Genomic DNA, 26,129 nt, shown 5'->3' on the forward strand with positions numbered 1-26,129 from the left:
TGAACAATACCTAATTTTGGTATGATACCAAAATATGGCATGCATTAGTTGTTGGGGAGTTATTTTTTCCTCCTCGGGTACTTAAGTCGAACAAATGATCTACTTATTCCACTGGTTAATATACTTCCCCTATTGTACCTTAAATCTGAAATTCGGTATTTAAATTTCTATTGAAAACACTTAAAAAGTTATAAGTCTTTTGTCTCTCCATGATTTTGTCAAATGTTCTCTATTCACAATTTGTTGTCAAATGTTCTCTAGCAAATCCAAATAAATTTTCAACAAAAATATATAAAATCTTAACTCGTGCAGAACATGTTATGTTACACGATCAATTGAAACTCTTTATGGCGTATTCAAATAACAATGAATTAGGTATTTCGACATAAAGATTATTTGAAGTTTGTTCACTAAATTTCTACTTTTAGTTGTGACATTAAAAATAAACACACTGAACAACATTGCTAATTTTTGAGATTTTTATTTGCAAATTATGTACAATTTTAAAACAAAGCCATATAAATAAGCTCCAATACAAACTTCATAGAAATAATCGTAAATATACAAATCACTGTAACTTCTGATTTTCTCGACGAAATAATTTCAAATTTGCAGAGAAGATGCTTGGGTATCACATGTTTATAATGCTAAATGAAAAGCTGATGGTTACTTGGTTGGTTTACAAAAATAATAATGATGCACCGTTGGGGAATATTTTGAAGCATGTGAATATCCCTTGCAAAATAGCTCAAAACCTTCAAATAACAATAACTTTCGATTCCCTCGTTAGAATATTTTCAAATATGCTTGAATGCTATATCTTTTGAATGGTAGGTGCCACATTCTTGAACATTTTTTTGTGTTAATAACGGTTTCTGGCACATATATAAATATAAAAACTTCAGATTTTTCCGCCAAAATTTCGCATTTGCTGTTTCAGGAATATAATATAATGGTGCTAATAAGGCATTGATTTAAAATTTTCGTTATCCAATGTTGAGAAAATTATCAATGATTATTGCAGTGTGTTTTTTAAATGTTACAACTTTGAGTAAAAATTTGGTAAAAAGTTTAATTAAGAGCTTATACCAACTGCCATACGCTTATTCTTAAAACTTAACAAAAGAAATTCTAACCAAAAAGTTTTAATTTTGTTATGCTTCTTCTGGAGTTTGTACACTTTTGTGTTTTTGATAAACCTATTCAATATTGTTTTACTAAAGAAAGCACTAGAACTTGAGATTAGTTTAGTGGTAGCCTTCGTGATCTAACGCAAAGCTAAAAGATGAAGCACTGTTCTAGAATGGCGATTAGTGCATCCCAGTCTTAGTTGGTACTGATAACATTAGAAGAAAAATCACCACAATCATTTTACAGAATATATTTTGACAATCCAAAGCACAGGAAACCATAAATATTCTTAAGCTTGCAAAACTTTTGCAACATAACCCCACATTTAATCGCTAATCGGTTGTCAAAAATGCAAAAAATGTACCATGGCAAAAAAAAACTCTCAGTTGATAACTACGGAAGTGTTTATAAAAACAGTAAGCTGAAAAAAAGGCTCTTCCTCAGTTGGAATGTAATACCATAAAGAAGAATAAGAAGCAGAAGAATAATGATAAAGATAAGAAAAAAAAGTTATTTCTTGTTAAATCTTTCTTGAAAAAAAAAACATTGATCAGCGTGACCCACTTCCTTGTAGCTATTTTTACAAATATGTCCTATCTCACGATGCAAAACACATTTATGTGATTATCGTTTTATTATTCCATATTTCATACATTTAAATTCTAACAAAGAGAACTTAAACTATTACTGATATATCACATTAATTTATCATATTTATTGATTAGAGTCTTCAATCGACCTAATTTACGAACTTATGCGAATGAAAAATCTTATTGCTAATCACAGCTCTTAAACATCAATACTGTCCATTATTATGATGAAATTGTGTATTATCCAGGTAAAACTGCAATTTTATTTTAAAATTTGTAAAATATTTTGTCTAAGAAAATTATTCCGTTTTTGTCAGGGTTCCGTTTTTGTCAACTGAAAATTGCCGATCGTGTTGATGAAAACGGAACATACCTGTATATGATAACAATACTTGATCCACTTACCCCATCTTAAGTACCATGGAAGTGTACTGCGTCCAATGTATTTATATTTATTTATAAAAATCACATTTTTCCATTGCGATTCATTTAATAAGAACTGAATATTCGATTTTAAGCAGAGATATAATGGATTTTTAATTGACAGAAAACAATTATGAAATGAGTTGATTTTTGCAGTTAACTAGTTTGGTTGTGTTAGTGCACATGTAGCACCAGTTTTGCAGTTGATTTCCAATACCTACAACCTGAATGAGGTATGAATTAGCCCTGCATAAGAGGTAAAATACCTCAAATAATATCTCAAGCATATTCTACGAACACCAAACTGATAATTAGATCAGGTATTGTAATACCTCAATATTACTTGATGGATTTTCATATACAAGTGAAATTTTTCAATAGTAGTTCAATACCTCCTACAGACCTCAATAGCTGTTCAATACATCAATGAAGTATTTTAAATTGTTTTAAAGATTTTTTCCAATACTATTATAATACCAAATTTAGGTATTGACAACTGAACAATACCTAATTTTGGTATGATACCAAAATATGGCATGCATTAGTTGTTGGGGAGTTATTTTTTCCTCCTCGGGTACTTAAGTCGAACAAATGATCTACTTATTCCACTGGTTAATATACTTCCCCTATTGTACCTTAAATCTGAAATTCGGTATTTAAATTTCTATTGAAAACACTTAAAAAGTTATAAGTCTTTTGTCTCTCCATGATTTTGTCAAATGTTCTCTATTCACAATTTGTTGTCAAATGTTCTCTAGCAAATCCAAATAAATTTTCAACAAAAATATATAAAATCTTAACTCGTGCAGAACATGTTATGTTACACGATCAATTGAAACTCTTTATGGCGTATTCAAATAACAATGAATTAGGTATTTCGACATAAAGATTATTTGAAGTTTGTTCACTAAATTTCTACTTTTAGTTGTGACATTAAAAATAAACACACTGAACAACATTGCTAATTTTTGAGATTTTTATTTGCAAATTATGTACAATTTTAAAACAAAGCCATATAAATAAGCTCCAATACAAACTTCATAGAAATAATCGTAAATATACAAATCACTGTAACTTCTGATTTTCTCGACGAAATAATTTCAAATTTGCAGAGAAGATGCTTGGGTATCACATGTTTATAATGCTAAATGAAAAGCTGATGGTTACTTGGTTGGTTTACAAAAATAATAATGATGCACCGTTGGGGAATATTTTGAAGCATGTGAATATCCCTTGCAAAATAGCTCAAAACCTTCAAATAACAATAACTTTCGATTCCCTCGTTAGAATATTTTCAAATATGCTTGAATGCTATATCTTTTGAATGGTAGGTGCCACATTCTTGAACATTTTTTTGTGTTAATAACGGTTTCTGGCACATATATAAATATAAAAACTTCAGATTTTTCCGCCAAAATTTCGCATTTGCTGTTTCAGGAATATAATATAATGGTGCTAATAAGGCATTGATTTAAAATTTTCGTTATCCAATGTTGAGAAAATTATCAATGATTATTGCAGTGTGTTTTTTAAATGTTACAACTTTGAGTAAAAATTTGGTAAACAGGTCTCAAAAAATGTTTATGTCATAAAACCTACACAGTATGATTACCCCATTACTCATTATTAACCATTCGAATTCGCCATAAAGAGTTTCAATTAGACGTGTAATTACAGAGGTATGGACGAATTACATTTGTATGTTTTTGAGGGGATGGACCCACACTTTTGGACAGGGAGTGTATGTATATTATATAATAAACATTGTGAAACAATCGACAATACCATGTCAAAAAATAAACAATATTTCCAAATAAACAAAATTGTATATAGTATGCACGATTACCATACACTGTGTTATATTGTGGGTTATGGAGTAAAAGTACTAAAGCTATAATCAACAAAATGACATCATGCTTGGTTCAAGTGTACATGGGTGTTCTTTAAGCTGTCTAAGTAGAAAATAAAAATAAATTAATACGTAACGCAAATAATACTCACCTCACCCTTGTGCCCTCAAGGCTATCGATTGTAAACGAGTATTCAACTTTGGAACTCGACAGATTGCAAGTTGTTTCGCGATAATTAATATGCCTGTTATAATCATTAAGAAATGACACTTACGCCATATACATTCGAATAGAAATAGGAGGAGATCCCCCAGTACCGGACAGCACCCAATAACGGACATAATCGAAAAATGTTAAACCATGATCCAATCATGGTGATCAGAACAAAAGGAAACTATTATAGAGAGCAACATTTTGCGTAGCAACCTTGTAATATGCATCTCTTTCTGAAAAGTAGGTATGTTTGAAAACCGATAAAAAAATAGTGCAATTTCTCATCAAGAGAGATTTTTGGATGGACGTTCTGCAGGCCAAATAGAACTCAAATTATTCATATGAATGCTCTGATTGCTTTGAATTTTTGTTGAATTACTGTTATTGGAGTTAAAACATTCAATGATATACACATCTAAAGAAATCGAGCCGTTTCTTGATACAATACGGTATTGGAGGCCACCTTCAAAGATTTATCAATTTGATACTAAAATGCATAATCAAAATTAAATTTCAAAATTGTTATACATATTTTCAAATTGATTTTTGCACGCTACTGAGTTAATAATATGTATCAGGTCCCACTGGCAACCTTGCCGAGAAAAGACGGCGTGAAAGTTGCGCTGTGCATATTTACTTGGAAAATAAGTGATTTTGCAGTAATTAATTACCAGGAGTTGTGTTTTAGTGTAAAACAGCAATGGTTCAGTGACAAACAATTGGAGTCTTAGTGAAATTTGGCTTATTACGTAGATAGGAAGTGTTTTTCAACTTGAGAATGTTTAAAAAATGGCGAAGAGCATGCTGTCTAGTGGCTGAACAAACAAGTGACCTGAAGAAGACGACAACGATGGAAAAGTTCCGGCTTCGTGAGAGATATATTGTGATGTTGTGTCAACGTTGGTCGATGGCAGGAGAAGTAGTAAACTTTTTTCAACAGTTGTGAAATGTAATTGACTTTCAGCATTAATGTCGGTCTGCTATGCGAGCTTGCCGATGCAAATTATGGTGATGTGGATGAGGGGGAAGGGAAACGATGATGTTGAAAAAGTAGCGCTGAACTGCTCACATGTTGAGCTTTCTTTTTCATTTTGGGACCATCCATAAATGACGTAGCATTTTTTGGCCAATTTTTGACACCCCCTCCCCCCTCGTAGCCTATTTTCCCATACCTAATACATGGTCCATAGCAAAATCGTAGACTCCCCCCTCCCCCATAAAATGCTACGTCATTTATGGACGGTCCCTTTGCTTGTCATACGCAGAAGCATGTGTACGTGCCAGCCATTCACTCTTCTTATTGGAATTGAAGCTAGCGGTGGTGGTGAAATGTATGTTGGACGTTCATGTGGGGCGAGTGAATAAACATGACTTGGGTTGGAAGAATTTAGGAATGTGTGTTGCAACAAGATCCCATGGGATTATTTGTTTACTTTCGTAAGCAATGACATCTTATAACGCTACGGAGTGTGTTTAGTTAATGTCCACGCAATCCGAGATTGCCTTCTGTTCTCTCTTTTTTTTTTTTTTTTTTTTTTTTTTTTTTTTTTTTTTTTTTTTTTTTTTTTTTTTTTTTTTTTTTAGGTGTCGTGTGTAAAAGGCTGAGAGAGGTAGATAATTATGTTCCTTTCCCACACATGCTCTGGTGGTTACAGGCGGTTTATCTGCGTGCACGCTTGAAAGAAAACACTCACCAAGTTTGTTGGAGTAATTAGGAGATAGATTGTTTATAGTGTTCTTTTATTCATCACGGTACTAGAAGTAATTTTACTCATGGCAGAGGCAGTGTTGGGTGGAAGTTCACCTCCCTCTGAGTAAGAGGAGTGGGCTCGTCATGTATTACAATTCGTACAAATTTTTTGTGTTTTTTTATGGGTATGGGTAAGGGTTCTATAGAGCTTAGTGACATTTGAACACACGTAGACTAGCATACGCTCGTCATACACAGTTTGTTTTTGTTTTCCTCGAAGAAACTTGCACACGCTTTCCAGACTCATCAAAATACATATGGAAATATTACCCAATTTGCAAAAAATATACCCGGGTTCTGGGTGTTTTTCGAGACAGAGTGCATATTGTTTTCCTCTAAGGTTCACATATACATCTACACTAAGGCACCCATACCATTGAGCGTGAAAACCACTATGCTTTTAAATACTAAAAGTGGTTCTTGTATATATTCAACGCAAATGAAAGTAAATACAGTGACAGTTCCAGATTTGGATTTCGGCAAGGTTATCCAAAATTATTCATATTATAGCATTATTTATTAATATTTTTTTATTTTTTGTTAAAAATTATTGCTGTAGGATAACAAAACCGATCATTGTACTATAGATTGGAGGAGACCTTTCGATTTTGGCAACATTAAATTATTAGAAGTGTTTTCCAAATCGAACGGCCACTGTATCATAAAACCTGTTTTTGCTAATGATATATGTTTCAGCCTCGTTCAACATCAACCATTATTTCTAACATTGTGTAGTGTATGTTCAGTGATGCAGATTAATTTTAAGTGTGAGCAGGCTTGCAACTTGTTTCGAACAATGTGTAGAAGTTATCAGGGATCGTGTTTTACTCTACACCAGTCTAACAACTGACGAGTTTGTAACATGTAAAATATTTATACTGCTTCGCGACTAAGAATGGATGAACCAACGTGCGAAGCTCGATTTTTGACCAACTTCGCCGCGTCGCGAGTCACTTCGCTATAGTGCGCATCTATGCCCTTCAGCGTGTGCATTATGCGCACTATTGAGAATCGACTTGCGACGCGGCGAAGTTGGTCAAAGATCGAACTTCGCACGTTGGTTAACCCATTTTCTAACGCAAAACAGTGTACATGTTTTTTTTTTTTTTTTTTTTTTTTTTTTTTGAGAGCTGTGTTTTTGAGGCAAATTGAACTATTCGAATATTTGGTTATTGAAACTGTAACTTTCTCTTATATATTTCAAGAAAAAATCCCAGGAATAGGTCGTCCGTAAATTACAACACTAATTCATTAATTTAACATTAATCACTGGCGCATAATGAGTCTGCAAATAGGAGATACTAACTTAATCGCTGCTCTTCATATTTCAGCATGTCTTTCTTAGGGAATGAAGTTGAATTCATAACATCCAAAAATGAACATCTTTATCCATAACTATAATTTCCATTTTTTGTATATTTCATTATAATTATTTCATTTCATTGCTGGGTATTGGGAGGGTGCACCAGGGCATCATTGAAGTTGCAGCTATACGATGGAGTGGAGTGCCAGCCGGAGTCTAGGGGAATGCGTTGTAACATCCGTGTTGATGGGTGCATATCTCCAACACTTGCAATAGATTTGACGGATGGTGGCTATATGTATTCATAGTATTCATTTTTTTCAGCTGGCTGTCCCGGAAAAAAATGCGCCTTTGATGTTATTGATTGTAAATGTTAATTGACTTATCCAAAATATTTCTTTTACTTTAGATTTTCCTTCGTACTCTTTCCAAAGGTAGGCAGTAAACCCAAAAGAAAATCCAGCAACATCCAGTGACCGAATGTTCTCTGGTTCTTCGTGCAGAAGTTCATTTTCTTTTTAAACGACTCGCGGTGAAGATATTTCTTCTCGAAGAATGTTGTCGGGTAACATCATCGCAAAGTTAGGTCATTGCTGAGATTGTCACCACCACGATGTCAGTACCTTAACCGCATATTACAACTTATTGATTTTTATTCGGGGATCTTTGTCATTATATTTACTGTTCATGGATTCATTCTTTCAAAATCGAGTTCGCACTTCACTAAATTTTATGATTCGATTGCAAATCATAATTATATGTAAGAATGGCAGCCATGGGCTAAGTTGCTAATTTTGAACATTAATTCAAAAATTGATTACAGATACAGGACCTGCAAACGATATTTTTAATTCATGTATTTTTTAGAATACATCAGCAATAGATAATTGCAGGAAGCCGTCGTTTATTATAAACATTGTCATTGTTTTTTTTATTCAGGCTTGTTGGAACGATTGTCATTATTTATTTAATATTAATCATCTTTCATTCAACGATTCTAGTTCAAATCATCGAGTTATTGCATGATTTCTTATATATTTTATACTTTATACTTTTATTGTATTTCATTTTATTACATAACAATCATTTAACTGAATCATATAATGGGTGATATTGGGAGGGTGCATCAGGGCATCATTGAAGTTACAGCTGGACAATGGAGTGGAGTGCCAGCCGGAGTCACGGGTTGAAGTAACCGTAACATCCTTGTAGATGGGTTCTTCTATCCCAACAGTTGTAATAGATTTGACGCGCCCTTCTTATAACAAACCATCCCGTGGATAACTTGACAGGTATTGCAAATTTCATTATACTTTCCGTTGGATCATATTATTGGAAGGAGATTCTCTATTTCCCGCGGGTTTCGCGTAAGTGTCTCTGCTTACGGGTCCGCCACACCCCATTTTGGCCCTTCATACAATGGTATGTTGAATTCAGATTGATAATGAAAATTGACTGTACTGTTAAGTGGAACCGCATGCAGAGCAAGACTCAAGCTAGGATGGTGGCTACCTACATACATACATACATACATACTGAGTTAATAATATGTATCATAAATAGGAAATATGATCGCATAAAACCAATAAATTTGGAATTAGGAATTTATCGACTTTAGGTGTCCGGTACTGGGGAATCTCCCACTATGTCTTTGTTTGCTTGCTTGAAATTGGAGTATCTGGTATAAACCACCCAGTTGTGTGTACATGGGCGTAGCCATGACTTCCGCGAAGCGATCATAAAAGTTCATTCACGAAATTCACACATAAACGATCATTATACACAATCTTTGCACCCTTATTGCATGAAACGTTAAACTATGAACGACATTCATCCTTGATTTTCATTCACAGTTGGCAATGTAGAGCTCAAAACCCATCTAGATCCATTTTTTTCTGAATGGTATGTCCATTAACGGTTTGGAAAAGTCCATATTATAATGAGCTTCGTGGCCGTGTGGTTAGTGTCGTCAAGCATTGACACAGGATATAACACGCTCATGCATCGTCAAGATATTGTTTTAGAAATTGCTCCTAATATTTTTTTCTACCATACAATATTTTCTACCGTATAATATTATTAAGGATCTCTGCAAAGAAATTTCATTAAAGATTTTTAATGAAATACATCTTAGGACTTCTCTAAAAGTTCTTTCAGAGATATAATTGAGAAAAGCTGTAAACATTAATTGAATATTGTTTTCTGTAATTTTTTTAGTCATTTCTAGCATTTTAGAATTAATTCTTACAACTACTCCGAGAATATCTGCAGGAATAAAATAGACCCATTTGTGCAGTCTTTGGCCTCTTGCCCAGCAGCTCCTGTCCGGGTAACCAACCCCCGGTGGGAACTTTGGTCGTATGCAGACAGGGAAGGGGGGGTTTGCTTTTGCTTCTGCAAACCTTGAGCGTCTGTACTCCATGTTAGGAGCGGCTCACAACAGCGTCTGTTCCCCTTGTCAGAAGCGGCTGGTCATCGTCCGAGTGCCAGAGAAGGACTCTAAGCTAAACTGCGCACTATGGTCCTCCGAACATTTAGGGGGAATGGTACTCCGGCAATCTAGGGGGTTGGTGTCAGGCCCTGAAAGCCAACCGTAAAAACACAGGAACGTCAATGAGAGAATACGGATCGGAACAATTGGCAAAGACCACAGCGACGGAAATGGACTAGCGATTGGAAACTCGGTACGTGGAACTGCAAATCTATCAACTTTATCGGAAGCACACGCATACTCTCCGATGTACTGCAGATCCGTGGTTTCGGCATCGTAGCGCTGCAGGAGGTGTGCTGGACAGGTTCTATGATACGAACGTTTAGAGGTAATCATACCATCTACCAGAGCTGCGGCAACACACGTGAGCTGGGCACAGCTTTTATAGTGATGGATGATATGCAAAGGCGCGTGATCGGGTGGTGGCCGATCAACGAAAGAATGTGCAAGTTAAGAATCAAAGGCCGATTCTTTAACTTCAGCATAATCAACGCGCATAGCCCACACTCTGGAAGCACTGATGATGACAAGGACGCATTTTACGCGTAGCTCGAACGCGAGTACGACCGCTGCCCCAGTCACGACGTCAAGATCATCATAGGAGATTTGAACGCTCCGGTTGGCCAGGAGGAGGAGTTCAGACCGACGATTGGAAAATTCATCGCCCACCGGTTGACGAACGAGAACAGCCTACGACTGATAGATTTTGCCAACTCCAAGAATATGGCCATTCGAAGCACCTATTTCCAGCACAGCCTCCCGTATTGGTACACCTGGAGATCACCTCAGCAGACAAAATCGCAAATCTACCACGATTTGATGCCGTCCATCGGGCACTTCTCCGACATAACCGACGTCAGAACCTATCGTGGCGTTAACATTGACTCCGACCACTACCTGGTGATGGTGAAACTGCGCACAAAACTATCCGTTATCAATGATGTACGGTACCGACGCCCACCGGATACAATCTTGAGCGGCTGAAACAACCGGATGTCGCCAATGCGTACGCGCAGCATTTTGAGGCAGCGTTGCCGGATGAGGGCGAGCTCGATAGGGCCCCTCTTGAGGACTGCTGGAGGACAGTCAAAGCAGCCGTCAACGACGCTGCCGAAAGCATTGTCAGATATGTGGAACGGAGCTCAAGAAACGATTGGCTCGACGAGAAGTGCCAGGAGGTTTTAGAGGAGAAGAATGCAGGGTGGGCTGCAATGCTGCAGCATGGTACGCGGCAAAACGTGGAACGATACAGACTGAAGCGGAAACAGCAAACCCGCCTATTCCGGTACAAAAAGCGCAGCCTGGAAGAGGTGGAATGCCAAGAGATGGAGTTGCTGTACCGTTCTCAAGAAACGCGGAAGTTCTATCAGTAGCTCAACACATCCCGCAAAGGCTTTGAGCCGTGAGCTGAGCTGTACCGGGATAAAGATGGGAGCATCTTGACGGACGGACGCGAGGTGATCGAAAGATGGAAGCAGCACTACGATGAACACCTGAATGGCGCAGAGAAGACAGGCACAGAAGGTCAGGACAGCGAAAGCGATGGCTACGTCAGCCAGGTCCCTACGCACGATCTGTTCATCGATTTCAAGGCGGCATATGATAGTATCGACCGTGTAGAGCTATGGAAGATCATGGACGAGAACAGCTTTCCCGGGAAGCTCACAAGATTGATTAGAGCAACGAAGGACGGTGTACAAAACTGCGTGAAGATCTCGGGCGAACACTCCAGTTCGTTCGAGTCTCGGCGGGGACTACGACAGGGTGATGGACTTTCGTGCCTGTTGTTCAATATTGCGCTTGAAAGTGCCATGCGGAGAGCCGGAATTAAAAGTCAAGGCACGTTTTTCACGATTTTTTGTTTGCTTCGCGGACGACATGGACATTATTAGGAGAAAAACTGAAATAGTGGCAGATTTGCTCACCCGCCTTAAACGCGAAGCAACAAGAGTCGGGCTAATAGTGAATGCGTCAAAAACAAAGTACATGCTGGTAGGCGGAATTGAGCGCGACAGGACCCGCCTAGGAAGCAGTGTCACGATAGACGGGGATACCTACGAGGTGGTGGGCGTGTTCGTCTACCTCGGATCCTTGTTGACGACTGACAATAACGTTAGTCAGGAAACACGAAGGCGCTCATCAGTGGAAGTCGTGCCTACTATGGGCTCCACAAGAAACAGCGGTCAGGCAAGATTTACCCCCGCACCAAATGCACGATGTACAAAACGCTCATAAGACCGGTAGTCATCTACGGGCATGAGACGTGGACTAGGCTCGAGGAGGACTTGCAAGCTCTTGGGGTTTTCGAACGCCGAATGCTAAGGACGATCTTCGGCGACGTGCAGGAGAACGGCGTGTGGCAGCGAAGGATGAACCACGAGCTCGCTCAACTCTACGGTGAACCCAGTATCGTGAAGGTAGCTAAAGCTAGAAGGATACGCTGGGCAGGGCATGTTGCAAGAAGGCCGGACAACAAGCCTGTAAAGATGGTGTCCCAACGATCCTTCCCATTAACAAACATCCCTCCCAGTATCCTTTGTGGTGATGCAGAGGCAAACACGGTCTCCAAATAGCAAAGGTTACACACTAACATTCCTTCCCCCAAACCCACCTGACTGCAAGGACGTGGCCGGTGCCGTTATTGACCCTGTATAAAAAGAGGCACTGAATTATGCACACTGAAGAAGATTATGGCCAATCCCAGCCGAACTTCTAGTTGATTCTTTGTGCATTTTCACTGACTTCGGTGCATTCGGCAACCATTGATATGTGTAGGCAGTCTAATCAAAGCTAAGCTAAGCTACTAGACCGACGCGCGACATGTTTGATCCTGCCCTCGTCGCTCGCCCCCGCAGAAGCAAGCGTCAAGGTCGAAGGATCAAACAGAACTCAATACTGCTTTGCTATCAAACGCTATTGCATAAAGTTTTCTTACTTTTGTAATCTGCAAACGCATACGTCGTTTTATTCGTCCATTCAGTGAGTTTGATGAACGATTATATGGAAAAATTGATGTAAACACCAGGTCACTGTCAGCAACTTGGTTTATACGCTAAACTATAAGAATAAACACTTTACAAACCGGGTATTTCTTTGGATGAGTTGGTGTATGTGCTCATGTCAATCCGTTTTTCTCTTATAGTTCAAATATTTCAGAATAAATAAGCGCTGCACAGTGGTTCCAGCTTCATAGGAGGGCGGTTGTTGTTGTTGTTTGAGAGGGACTTTAACCCGAAGGTCATTCGTCCCTTAGGAGGGCGGTCATAAATACGAATGTTGGCAAATTCATGCTATTTGAAACGTAGTCGTGTTCTACATGCAAAGCATTTATTATGATAAGAGGGGGAGGTACTAAGGTTTTCACCCCCTTCCCCTCCACATATTGACTTGAATGATTTTGACATGGTTTCAGCTTTATTTACTTACATGTACCAGAAGAGTGAACATAGTCGCAAAAGCAGTACACTTAAGACTTTATACATATATTGTTGAACAGCCTACTATGCTATACATTTGAAACTCAAAATTAGTATACTTGATAGCTACCGTTAGTTGTTAACCAAGTTATGTTTTGGTAAATTGGATATACGACACTTAAGCGGTTACCACCAATCTGATCGCGAACGGTCGCAGCTGCATTTATGTGCAAAATGTAATATAAATACATAATTAAGGATTGATGACATATCGGCAACGCAGTCTTTTCTGTTAAAAACGAGTTTTATTATTTAACCCGACGTTTCGACGCTGGTATGGCGTCTTCTTCAGGGGAAACTGTAATTATTTTATTGTTTACATAAGGCTTTAGTGTTAAATTAAGACAATTACTTACAATGATACGTTCGTTTTGTGTCTAGGGTTGTGGCTAACTTTAACTGTCAAGTGTAATAATTTTTAGTACATGCTGTAAATTTGGCGAAAGATCGTTATTTTTCGTTTGAGAATCACTGATGAACTTTTAAATAAACTTACACTCAATTGCAATGAACTTTAGGATATTTCAAGCTATTTTTCGAAACAATTTGCGCGCTTTATCTGTAGAATTCTTAGTTGGACCTTCACTGTTATTTGTTGCAACGGTTTTCTCTTGCATGAAACATTTCTCAGTGTGAATTATTTCCTTCTATCAATCTCGTCTAATTTCGCAGTGGGTAAAATTCTTAATACTATGAAGTAAGGCTGCATATGTAGTGTTCAATCCTTCTACATCTGTACGTTTGTTGACTGTGTTGTCTGTGTTAGATATGTGGCACATTTCCAAGAAAGGCAGTGTATTGGTTTTATAACTATGGTCTATGATCTTTGTGTGGTCTAGATTGAATGTGTGACATCTTTCTACACTATGTGTTATTAAAGCTGTTGTGGTTTCTGATAAAGCTGTTACTGCTGTGTCTGTGTGGTGTGAATTTAACAATCTGTCTAGTTTGTTGATGTTTGATTTATGTCCTGCTAGTCGTTTACGTAGATTATTTTTGGTCATTCCTATGTAACAACCTTCGCAGTTGTTGCAAGGAATTTTGTAGATGATGTTACTTTGTTCTTCTTTACTTACAGGAAATTTTACTTTGCTGTGGATTGCTTTTATGGTACGGATCTGTCTGGTGGCTATTGCTATATTAGGATAATCTTTGCTCAAGATTTAGGTGATGCGTTCTGATAGCGATGGAACATACGGGATGGAACGGTACATCTTCTGCTCTGATGGAATTATCTGCTGGATGCTAGTTGTGTTGTCAAATTCGTTTCTTTCGGACGATGTGCTTTCGGAATGATGTTCTGGATTGCTGATATTATGAATCGGTTCTTCAATGTGGTCCTGGATTGTTTCGTTTGGTGTTTGTTGCGATGAGAGTCTGTTTCCTGGAGGAGTCGTATTGGGTTGTTGGTGAGGCGATGGACTTTGTTGGATTCCTGGACAGCTTGAGGTCGACGGATACGGCGGATGATTATTTGGCTCGGTGGCGGGTGGAGGCGCAGTGGGTTGAGAAAACGGTGGTCGAAGATTGGGCATCGTAGGAGGGTTGGCGGACAGGGCGGAATTACTGTTGGATTGTTTGCTAGTATAAAGCTGGATGAGGCGGTTGATCAGCTGTTTAGGGTAGTTGTTCATTCTTAAATGCTTCTTTATGGTTGCGACTATTTCTTCATCTGATTGATGGGAGGTCAATGTGAACACTCTATGAATAAAGTTATTTGCAACATTAATTTTGTATCTGGGTTGGTGGAAGGAATGATAGTTGAGCATTCTTCCAGACGCTATTGGTTTTGTGTACCATTCGGTTGATAGTTCTTGGTGTTCATTGCGTATTACCGTCATGTCCAGAAATGGTAATCTCCCATCCTTTTCAACCTCTAAGGTGAATTGCAGCCTCGGTTCTATTGCGTTTAATGCATCGAGCACTTGTTGGATAGCATGCTGTGGGATAACCATGAAGATATCATCCACATATTTTCTAAATATAGGAGACTCGAAAGATAGAGTGCTCATAGCTCTGCTAATTACTGAATCTAATACGATGTCAGCTAGAATCGGAGATAGTGGACTTCCCATGGCTGTTCCATATGTTTGAATGAAAAACTGACCCTCGAAGCAAAAGTAACTGGCTTCCATACAAAGCTCAACAATCTCAAGAAACATGTCCAAATTGATGTTTGTATCAATTTCCCGCCACCTCTCTATGATTGTAAGTAATTGTCTTAATTTAACACTAAAGCCTTATGTAAACAATAAAATAATTACAGTTTCCCCTGAAGAAGACGCCATACCAGCGTCGAAACGTCGGGTTAAATAATAAAACTCGTTTTTAACAGAAAAGACAGCGTTGCCGATATGTCATCAATCATTGAAAATACAGTCGAACTCTCAGCAGGAAATACATAATTAAGTTTCATAGAACAACGCACGAGGGGATTTGGAGGGGAAACATTCTTCTTCTTTCTGGCGTTACGTCCCCACTGGGACAGAGCCTGCTTCTCAGCTTAGTGTTCTTATGAGCACTTCCACAGTTTTTAACTGAGAGCTTACTATGCCAATGACCATTTTTGCATGTGTATATCGTGTGGCAGGTACGAAGATACTCTATGCCCTGGGAAGTCGAGAAAATTTCCAACCCGAAAAGATCCTCGACCGGTGGGATTCGAACCCACGACCCTCAGCTTGGTCATGCTGAACAGCTGCGCGTTTACCGCTACGGCTATCTGGGCCCCATAGGAGGGGAAACATTATTTTCGGCTTAGCGAATGTATTCAGAATTTCGAGCTTTTTTTTTTCAAATCAAGGCTGTATATCAGCGATGTAGTTTCCAAACAAAATATGCAAATCTTAATTTTATTTTCACTCAGATCGAACAACATTATTGAAAACCAGTGCCATTGATAGCGTACCGTCGTGCGGGGTGACATTGGTCCATAAGGGTGACTTTGGGCCAACATTTTTACAGCAAGCTAATGCCAGAATAATGAAAACAATGTGTCAAGATTCGAGAATACATTACAAATAGCCAATAGATGGCCATAGATTAGCTATTCGGTGAACCTACTAGCCATGAGAAGCATCGAAAGAGGCGGTCAAAGTCACCCCCTAGGCCCAATGTCACCCCGCACGGCGGTACTTGTAAAGTATCGTCAACATTTCTGATAGCGTAATGAAAGTGTTAAAAATGTTTATTTTTTTATGATCTATATCTCCACTTAACTCATCTCACTTAAATGATCCATATAGAAACGTAAAAGCAAATGTTCAGCAAAAATGATTACGGAACCTTGTTCTATAAGTTTTTAACATGATATCATTGGGGCCTAGATAGCCGTAGCGGTGAACGCGCAGCTTTTCAGCATGGCCATGCTGAGGGTCGTGGGTTCGAATCCCGCTGGTCGAGGATCTTTTCGTAAAGGAAATTTTCTCGATTCCCAGGGCATAGAGTATCTTCGTACCTGCCACACGATAATGCAAAAATGGTCAATCGGCAAAGAAAGCTCTCAGTTAATAACTGTGGAAATGCTCATAAGAACACTAATCTGAGAAGCAGGCTTTGTCCCAGTTGGGACGTAATGCCAGAAAGAAGAAGATCATTGAACAAATATCACGATTTCATTAAAATCGTTTTTTTTGCATTTATGACCTATAGGGGAACCACTGTGCGCTGTTCACATGTCCAACCAGTGTTTTATTAGGTAAAGAATGCATATAAATGAAAAAGTGCATTTTGGTCATATTGGCGCTTACGTCAACTATGCGAATATGAGCAGTGCAGCTCTCGGAAAATTTCCTTTGGGGAAATCCTTAAAAAGACGTTTTCTTTCATTTATGTTTTAAAAAGTAGATCATTCAACTATAAAAGTTCGAAATAATGGTCAGTTACTACCAGTGACATAATATTACAAGTATGTAAGAATTAAACTAGAACTGCACGAAACCGCCAAAAATACTGTGTTGAAGAGGATAATCTAATTTTGCAGCAACTCTGGAGACAATTCCTATCAGGTTTTCAATTACTTATCTTACCTACATACTGCCATTCTAACAAAAAAGAGAAGTTTTCCGAGTAATTCTACCTCCTGATTAGGAGGCAAATCTCTACTGCCGAGTAGAAATCGGTTCAACGCGCCATTGCATTTTTGTAGCATAGTTTCTTCTGGTTGACAGTTACCTACATGTTTGCATTTGGTTTAAACGACTCTTCAGTACAAAATAGTAAATACTGAAATTTCGGTATTTAATTGCACTGATTTTAGTCCAATTTCCGGTAAAGCCTAAATATAACCTATGTTCAGTGATGACAACTATCGTAAGTCAGTAACGAACATCGGCAATTTCGAACGAAAAAGCTGACTTACCAGTATTTCAAGTCCAGTTAAACAAAGTATCGAACTCTTAAATCTAAGTTGAATCATAATCATAATCAAAGCTTAGGAAACACCGCACAGCGAACTCGCCAAGCGCAAAAAACCACTATAACAAAGACAATCAATAACACCCTCAGCTTTTTCAGGGGAATATGTAAATGAAATCTTTGGAGGAAGTTCTATTATTAGCCTAATTATTGTATTTCTATTTCGTCACTCTATAGGGCTCTGCTCAAAAATCATTCTCCCTCTTTCTCTCCTACTTGAAATTTGTAAACAACAAGGCCAGTCGCATATTTATGGAAATACATGTAAATTGATATCTGAGGAATATTTATGTTAGTTTGATGATTTTGTCTCCATGCGAATGTGCTTGAGAAATTATAATATCAGCTGTTAGTGTCTTATACTTATTGATCAAACACAATACCTTAATCCGGGGTAACATTGATCAGATATTTCGATCTTTTCTTAACCTCTCTACCGGCAGAATTTGTTTTTACCACAAAAAATATTCAAAAAACGATAATGTTTTTAATTATTTTTAAAATATGGTCGCACCATTTTTCGCAAATTCTTAAAGCACTCTGCTGTTTGTGAATTCTGATGATTGGTGATCTGGTTATAGAGATTTTCCGATATTCCTTAGGAAACCGACACTTTCCATGTAACATTTTTTCCATCGCAATATTGTTTTTAGTACATCTGTCAGCATAGACTGAGTGCCATATTGGTGAGAGACCACACCAAATAATCCACATACAGCGCGTGCTGACAAGCCCCTTGTGTCAAGCGTTAGCTCTTGAAAATGAGCGTCCTATATTAAACCGTGGTAAATTATTCATTAATATAACCAAAACGGCCGCTATGAAATGCAAAGATAGCGCCATCGTAGGCTTGTGTGTAAGAAAGAACAGCGATGCTGTCACAATGTTAAACAAGAGTTACGATTTTTTTAACAGAATGTACATAAAGCTGTATGATAAAATCGTTCAAAATCATTATTGTTCATAACTTTTTACTAAGATTTTTAACATTTTTCATGTCTTCTACAAAGTTGTTAGATATCTTAGAACGCGTGTTTTTGCTGAACATCGCACCTCTCTATCTCTTAAAGTAAAGGAATTATCAGTAGAAATCGTTTTATTAAGGCTTATTTGTTCAATAGCAAGAACCCATGAAAAGACGCTATATACGCTGATATACGAATGTTTTCATCATCTGCCGAAAAGGAAGATATGGTACTTTCATGATTTGTAACAGTTGTCTGCGCCATTTTGCGCCGAAGGCAGTTATAGGGGCCTAAACTACCCCTTGAAAAAAGAGTATTTCATAAATAACTTTGTTACTTCAAAAGATAGCGTGACAATATGTTCAGCAAAAACACGGGTTTTTATCACGACAAAAAACTTTGTAGAAATCACTAAAAAATGTCAAAATTCTTGGAATAAAGTTATGATTAAAAATATGATTTTTAGGGGCCATTCACATACAACGGTACATATCTCAAAAAGTATAAGAGATAGAAAAATCGTGTCTTCGACAAAGTTGTTTCAAATTGCCAATTCCACAACTTTGTCCAACACACCATATGTCTATCTGAATATTATGAAAAAATAGTTTTTCTATCTCACTGCTAGGTGAATTGATCACAAAACTTGTTTCATCAGAAGATACGCTTTAATATACCAAGAAACTTCTCCGAACAACTATATCGCTAAAATCAACGGTTTGGGCGCTATTCAAAAAGCGCATGAAATCGACGAAATAAATCACGGTGCTGTGCCACAGAGCTCTTGATCATCAAGCTGCTGCAAATCCAGCGTCCGGTTTGTGAAATCGCTCAAGATTTCTAAATTGATTCGCGCTTCCAGAATTAGCCCTGAAGGAATCGGTGCGCTAACGCAAGATTTGTACGAGATGGCTGAAGTAAATCAGCCATAGCCGCTCGTAGAAATGCCCATCGTCATCGCCACCGTAAACTTCAATGGACGTGGAGGAATCCAACATGTGCGCCGTCGAAATGTGTGTCCGTGTTGCTCGAATCTCACCATTCAATCGGCCCTTTTCAGGGTCAACAAATGTGTACTAAAGAGTTAATTGTGTAATATTTCCTAATGTGTATGCCACATATTTGCTATAATCTCTTAATTCTTCTCGTAGCATCATACAATATCTGATTTGTTATGAACAATTCACAATTGCCAATTGGGGCCTTCCTTAGCCGAGTGGATAGAGTCCGCGGCTACAAAGCAAAGCCATGCTGAAGGTGTCTGAGTTCGATTAGCGGTCGGTCCAGGATCTGTTCGTAATTGGAATATCCTTGACTTCCCTGGGCATGAAGTCTCATGATACCTGCCACACGATGTACGAATGCGAGAATGGCAACTTTGGCAAAGGAAGCTCCCAGTTAATAACTGTGGAAGTGCTCATTGAACAATAAGCTGAGAAGCAGGCTTTGTCACAGTGAGAACGTTATGCCAAGAAGAAGAAGAAGAATTGACAATACGACAAATTGAAATTTATGGTGGCAATGACGATATCGATGACTGGGGCACTTCTACGAACGGAGAGCTCCTCACTGTTCTTAAATTCACAAACCAGCACATTCTGAATTACAACTGAAGGAAGGTTGCAATTATGATAATTGACTTAAATTCAAATGCAGCAAATCACATGGCGTAGTTACCGACATGCGGTCGTGTCTTGTACACAATCCCCACTCATTATTTTCAAATATTTTACTTTGAAATCCGAAACTCTGAAAAAGCTTCCAAACCAAATGACAGATTTCCCTTAAAACCATAACGTAATTGAATACTCACAATTACAGCACTTATCATCTAGCATCAAACATCATATCATCTGCAAGAAAACTACCGCACTGTTGTTAGAATCTGACCCAGAATTGATCGAAGTTTTGTCCATAGTAGTCCTACGTCAACCCCGCGGTAGTTTAACAGACCTCAATTCTCAGTATGAATCGTATACTTAGGGGTCATCCAAAAATGACGTCCATCATTTGGGGGAGAGGGGGGGTCTACGAAAGTGTGACAGTGCATGTGTTAGGTATTGGAAAAAGCGTGACATAGGGGGGAGGGGGTCTAGGACAATGTGGGGTATTTAGAGGTGCGGCGAACATCAAATTAGTACTTGTGATAACATCAGTTTTGAAGTGGTAGTTGTGCGATGCCAACTTCGGCGAGCCGAAAGTTCACGAAGTAGCCGAGGATGACGTCACGTTGAGAAAGCTGCGAACAAAATTTTTCGCAGCCTTGTCGTCACCATCAGCTGATCGTTTTGTTTACATCTTTTTCGTGACTAATACAAGCAAACACATACTAAGAGCCGGACCTGTTATATATGTCATTGGGTCTAGGAATCTTGAAAAACGATGGACGTCATATTAGAATTTCCCCTTATTCAACGAAAATTATTATATGCCTTTATGGGCAGAACAGAGGACATCAATCATTGTTCAGCAACATTGATCGGAATCCCTCCTAGTCAGAAGTTCGAATCAACATTTATTGATGGAATTTTTTCAATGCAAGAATGGTGCAGCGCTTTCTTGTACTCATGACCTACACACCAAATTTTTATTGCTGGAAGCCAGCAAAATTTTGCTGATTTTTTTTTTGTGCTAGCAATCCTTCCAGCAAATATTTTATTGCTGAACTTTCAGCAACTCGTTTTGACAGTTCCATTGCTGGTTATCAGTAATATTCTCATTCCGGGAGATTCGGCTTTGCTGATCATTCAGCAAATTAACAAAATGAATGTTTTCGTTTATTCCCAAATAGTTATTCCCAAATTATGTATTGAAATTAAACACCAATTACACTTTTCCATCATGTATTTCGAACACTACCTGTTGTATTTCACTTATTGATAAAATCAATGCATTTGCCGGCTGCTCATAAAATTGATTGTCCATTTTGTACACAATAGCGCAGAAGCTTCTACGTGCAACGATCTGAAATTATTTGTTTCTACAATTATGACGAAATTATTAATGCTAGCACAACTTACTACTTACTTACTTACTTATTTGGCTTTACATCAATTATCTTGATAAAGCCTCGCCAACAATATTTCGCCAATTCCCTCGATTCATGGCCGCTTCTCTCCATCCTCGACTGTGACCCACGCTCTCCAGGTCCTGGTGTACCTGGTCCATCCACCTAGCTCGCTGCGCCCCACGCCTTCTTGTTCCGACCGGATTCGTGGCGAACACCATCTTTACAGGGTTGTTGTCCGGCATTCTTGCAACATGCCCTGCCCAGCGTATCCTTCCAGCTTTAGCTACCTTCACGATACTGGGTTCGCCGTAGAGTTGAGCGAGCTCGTGGTTCATCCTTCGCCGCCACACGCCGTTCTCCTGCACGCCGCCGAAGATCGTCCTTAGCACTCGGCGTTCGAAAACCCCAAGAGCTTGCAAGTCCTCCTCGAGCATAGTCCACGCCTCATGCCCATAGAGGACTACCGGTCTTATGAGCGTTTTGTACATCGTGCATTTGGTGCGGGGGTGAATCTTTCTTGACCGCAGTTTCTTCTGGAGCCCATAGTAGGCACGACTTCCGCAGATGATGCGCCTTCGTATTTCCCGACTAACATTGTAGTCAGCCGTCAACAAGGATCCGAGGTAGACGAACTCGTCCACCACCTCGAAGGTATCCCCGTCTATCGTAACACTGCTTCCTAGGCGGGCCCTGTCGCGCTCAGTTCCGCCAACCAGCATGTACTTTGTTTTCGACGCATTCACCATTAGCCCGACTCTTGTTGCTTCGCGTTTCAGGCGGGTGAACAAGTCTGCCACCGTTTCAAATTTTCTCCCAATAATATCCATGTCGTCCACGAAGCAAACAAATTGTCCGGATCTCGTGAAAATCGTGCCTCGACTGTTAAGTCCGGCTCTCCGCATGACACCTTCAAGCGCAATATTGAACAACAGGCACGAAAGTCCGTCGCCCTGTCGTAGTCCCCGCCGAGACTCGAACGAACTGGAGTGTTCGCCTGAGATCTTCACGCAGTTTTGCACACCGTCCATCGTTGCTCTGATCAATCTTGTGAGCTTCCCGGGAAAGCTGTTCTCGTCCATGATTTTCCATAGCCGTATGCCGCCTTGAAATCGATGAACAAATGGTGCGTAGGGACCTGGTACTCACGGCATTTCTGGAGGATTTGCCGCACGGAAAAGATCTGGTCCGTTGTCGAGCGGCCGTCGATGAAACCTGCTTGATAACTTCCCACGAACTCGTTTGCTATAGGTGATAGACGACGGAAGAGAATCTGGGATAGCACTTTATAGACGGCGTTTAGGATGGTGATTGCACGATAATTTTCACACTCCAGTTTGTCGCCCTTTTTGTAGATAGGGCATATAACGCCTTGCTTCCACTCCTCCGGTAGCTGTTCCGTTTCCCAGATTCTGACTATCAGCCGATGCAGACAAGCGGCCAACCTGTCCGGGCCCATCTTGATGAGTTCGGCTCCGATACCATCCTTGCCAGCGGCTTTGTTGTTCTTGAGCTGTTGAATGGCATCCTTAACTTCCCCCATCGTGGGAGCTGGTTGATTTCCGCTGTCCGCTGTGCTTACGTAGCCATCGCCTTCGCTGTCCTGACCTTCTGTGCCTGTGTTCTCTGCGCCATTCAGGTGTTCATCGTAGTGCTGCTTCCACCTTTCGATCACCTCGCGTCCGTCCGTCAAGATGCTCCCATCCTTATCCCGGCACATCTCAGCTCAGGCGGCGCTTTTTGTCCCGGAATAGGCGGGTTTCCGCTTCAGTCTGTATCGTTCCACGTTTTGCCGCGTACCATGCTGCAGCATTGCAGCCCGCGCTGCATTCTTCTCCTCTAAAACCTCCTGGCACTCCTCGTCGAACCAATCGTTTCTTGAGCTCCGTTCCACATATCCGACAACGCTTTCGGCAGCGTCGTTAATGGCTGCTTTGACTGTCCTCCAGCAGTCCTCAAGAGGGGCCCTATCGAGCTCGCCCTCATCCGGCAACGCTGCCTCAAGATGCTGCGCGTACGCATTGGCGACATCCGGTTGTTTCAGCCGCTCGAGATTGTACCGGGGCGGGCGTCGGTACCGTACATTGTTGATGACGGATAGTTTTGGGCGCAGTTTCACCATCACCAGGTAGTGGTCGGAGTCAATGTTGGCGCCACGATAGGTTCTGACGTCGGTTATGTCGGAGAAGTGCCGTCCATCGATCAAAACGTGGTCGATTTGCGATTCTGTCTGCTGAGGTGATCTCCAGGTGTACCGATACGGGAGGCTGTGCTGGAAATAGGTGCTACGAATGGCCATGTTCTTGGAGGCGGCAAAATCTATCAGTCGTAGGCCGTTCTCGTTCGTCAGCCGGTGGGCGCTGAACTTTCCAATCGTCGGTCTAAACTCCTCCTCCTGGCCAACCTGAGCGTTCAAATCTCCTATGATGATCTTGACGTCGTGGCTTGGGCAGCGGTCGTACTCGCGTTCGAGCTGCGCGTAAAATGCGTCCTTGTCATCATCAGTGCTTCCGGAGTGTGGGCTATGCACGTTGATTATGCTGAAGTTAAAGAATCGGCCTTTGATTCTTAACTTGCACATTCGTTCATTGATCGGCCACCACCCGATCACGCGCCTTTGCATATCACCCATCACTATGAAAGCTGTTCCCAGCTCGCGTGTGTTGCCGCAGCTCTGGTAGATGGTATGATTACCTCTAAACGTTCGCACCAATGCTCCTGTCCAGCACACCTCCTGCAGCGCTACGATGTCGAAACCGCGGGTCTTCAGTACATCGGAGAGTATGCGAGTACTTCCAATGAAGTTGAGAGATTTGCAGTTCCACGTACCGAGTTTCCAATCGCTAGTCCATTTTCGTCGCTGTGGTCTTTGCCGATTGTTCCGGTCCGTATTCTCTCGTTGGCGTTCCTGTGCTGATGTGTTTTTACGGTTGGCTTGCAGGGCCTGACACCAACCCCCTAGATTTCCGGAGGACCATTCCCCCTAAATGTTCGGAGGGCCATAGTGCGCAGTTTAGCTTAGAGTCCTTCTCTGGCACTCGGACGATGATCAGCCGCCCCTGACATGGGGAACAGACGCTGTTGTGAGCCGCTCCTAACGTGGAGTACAGACGCTCCAGGTTTGCAAAAGCAAACCCCCCCTTCCCTGTCAGCATACGACCAAAGTTCCCACCGGGGGTTGGTTACCCGATCTTCCCCAAGGTTACTCGTACCCCGGCCAGTACCACGAGGAGGTAGGGATAGGAGTTGCTGGGCAAGAGGCTAAGGACCGCACAAAGGGGTCTATTTTATTCCTGCAGGTACACGAGGTACCAATGGTACGCCATGCCCAGCCATTTACCGCGCCTAGCACAACTTACCTAACAATGAAATATACTTTCGAGTACGATTTTTATAGGAAATAGTAAAAAATTGCAATTGTGCGGTATGCAAAGCAGGTTACAGTTTAAGAAAAACATAAGTGTTTGACGTTTGCTTTACTGATTATTTCAGTACTCGCTAGACTTACTGGACGATCCAGCAAACATTGTCGATATTACTGAATATCCAGTAGGGTGATGTGTTAGTATCCATCGTATTAAGCATTGATCAGTGAGAACTGCAATTTTCCCAGTATTGCAGTGAATGATGCTGATACAAACCGATGCCAAACAATTCTTTCTCAAAACGGCTTTAGCATTGTACAATAACATTTTGATAAATCTTGATCCCTTTTTGGAAATAATGCAAAGAAAATGCATCTTACCATATTCTCAGTCCGTCGTATCGTTTTCAACTCCGTCGCAATCAATTTCCAGATTCGTCTCATAACTTACGGCTCACTGTGTGTATTGAATGGTTAAAACACAACGTATCAACGCTATAATAAAATGTTTTACTAGAATATATAGATCTACGGGCATCTCCCTCCATTCCTTCAGCATGATGGATTATACTAATTTCCTTTAAAATTCATTGTTCGTCATCAAAATTCAGCCCAAACATATGAACACAATTCCTTTTGACCGAACAATTATGGCATTTGCTCACAGTACAGCGAAAACAACACAATCAAAGGAACCATATTTTTACATCGAGCGTCGCGCACACATTGATGCGCACAAGCTTTTTTTCTAATTACGACGGATAGGACTTTGTTTACATTCTCAATTATACGCGGCGGTTGAGGAAATTTCGTAAAATTTGGTGATTTATTGAAGTTTTACGGCGTGTGATTGAAATGTAATCCTTCAGTGAAGAAGTACGAAGGTTTTCCATAGTGAAAATAAGTGCCCGGCGAAGTAAGTCACCCACGGGAGCGGGAAGAAACTTGTGCTGGAAAGTGGTGTGGCTCAGTCGATCGCTAAGCATTTTTCTCAAATCGTGTTCGTCCATGCGATTTCGGTGAAAAAGTGCAAAGTGGATCATTGAACTGAAGTTATTTACCGAAATACAGTAGTTTTATTGCATTTTTGGTGTACAAGTGTACAAACCATAACAGCTTTCAGAAAATTACACTTGGATAATGAATCTAT

The 26,129-nt window shown here is 40.0% G+C and overlaps 1 protein-coding gene and 1 long non-coding RNA gene across 4 annotated transcripts in view; both read right to left on the reverse strand.

Moving 5' to 3' along the window:
• The window catches only part of LOC5568988 (nose resistant to fluoxetine protein 6), a 134,347-nt gene that overhangs the window by 61,467 nt on the left and 46,751 nt on the right, over positions 1 to 26,129 (reverse strand). Inside the window, exon 1 of one of the 3 annotated variants that reach the window (XM_021849378.1) lies at positions 18,027 to 18,127. The exons of 1 other annotated variant lie outside the window; for it this stretch is intronic. The gene's annotated coding sequence lies outside the window, so the exon portion shown is untranslated. Of the gene's footprint in view, positions 1 to 17,587; positions 17,689 to 18,026; positions 18,128 to 26,129 lie in introns of those variants that run through there. One more of the 3 variants, XM_021849379.1, reaches the window with a different exon arrangement.
• LOC110677822 lies at positions 13,458 to 14,772 on the reverse strand. Its single transcript, XR_002501215.1, has 2 exons — positions 13,584 to 14,772; positions 13,458 to 13,525 (listed from the first exon to the last, which is right to left on the reverse strand). It is a non-coding gene; the product is annotated as an uncharacterized LOC110677822 (long non-coding RNA).

This window comes from Aedes aegypti, chromosome 3, assembly GCF_002204515.2.
Source record: "Aedes aegypti strain LVP_AGWG chromosome 3, AaegL5.0 Primary Assembly, whole genome shotgun sequence".
In the NCBI taxonomy this organism is placed as follows: Eukaryota; Metazoa; Arthropoda; class Insecta; order Diptera; family Culicidae; genus Aedes; species Aedes aegypti.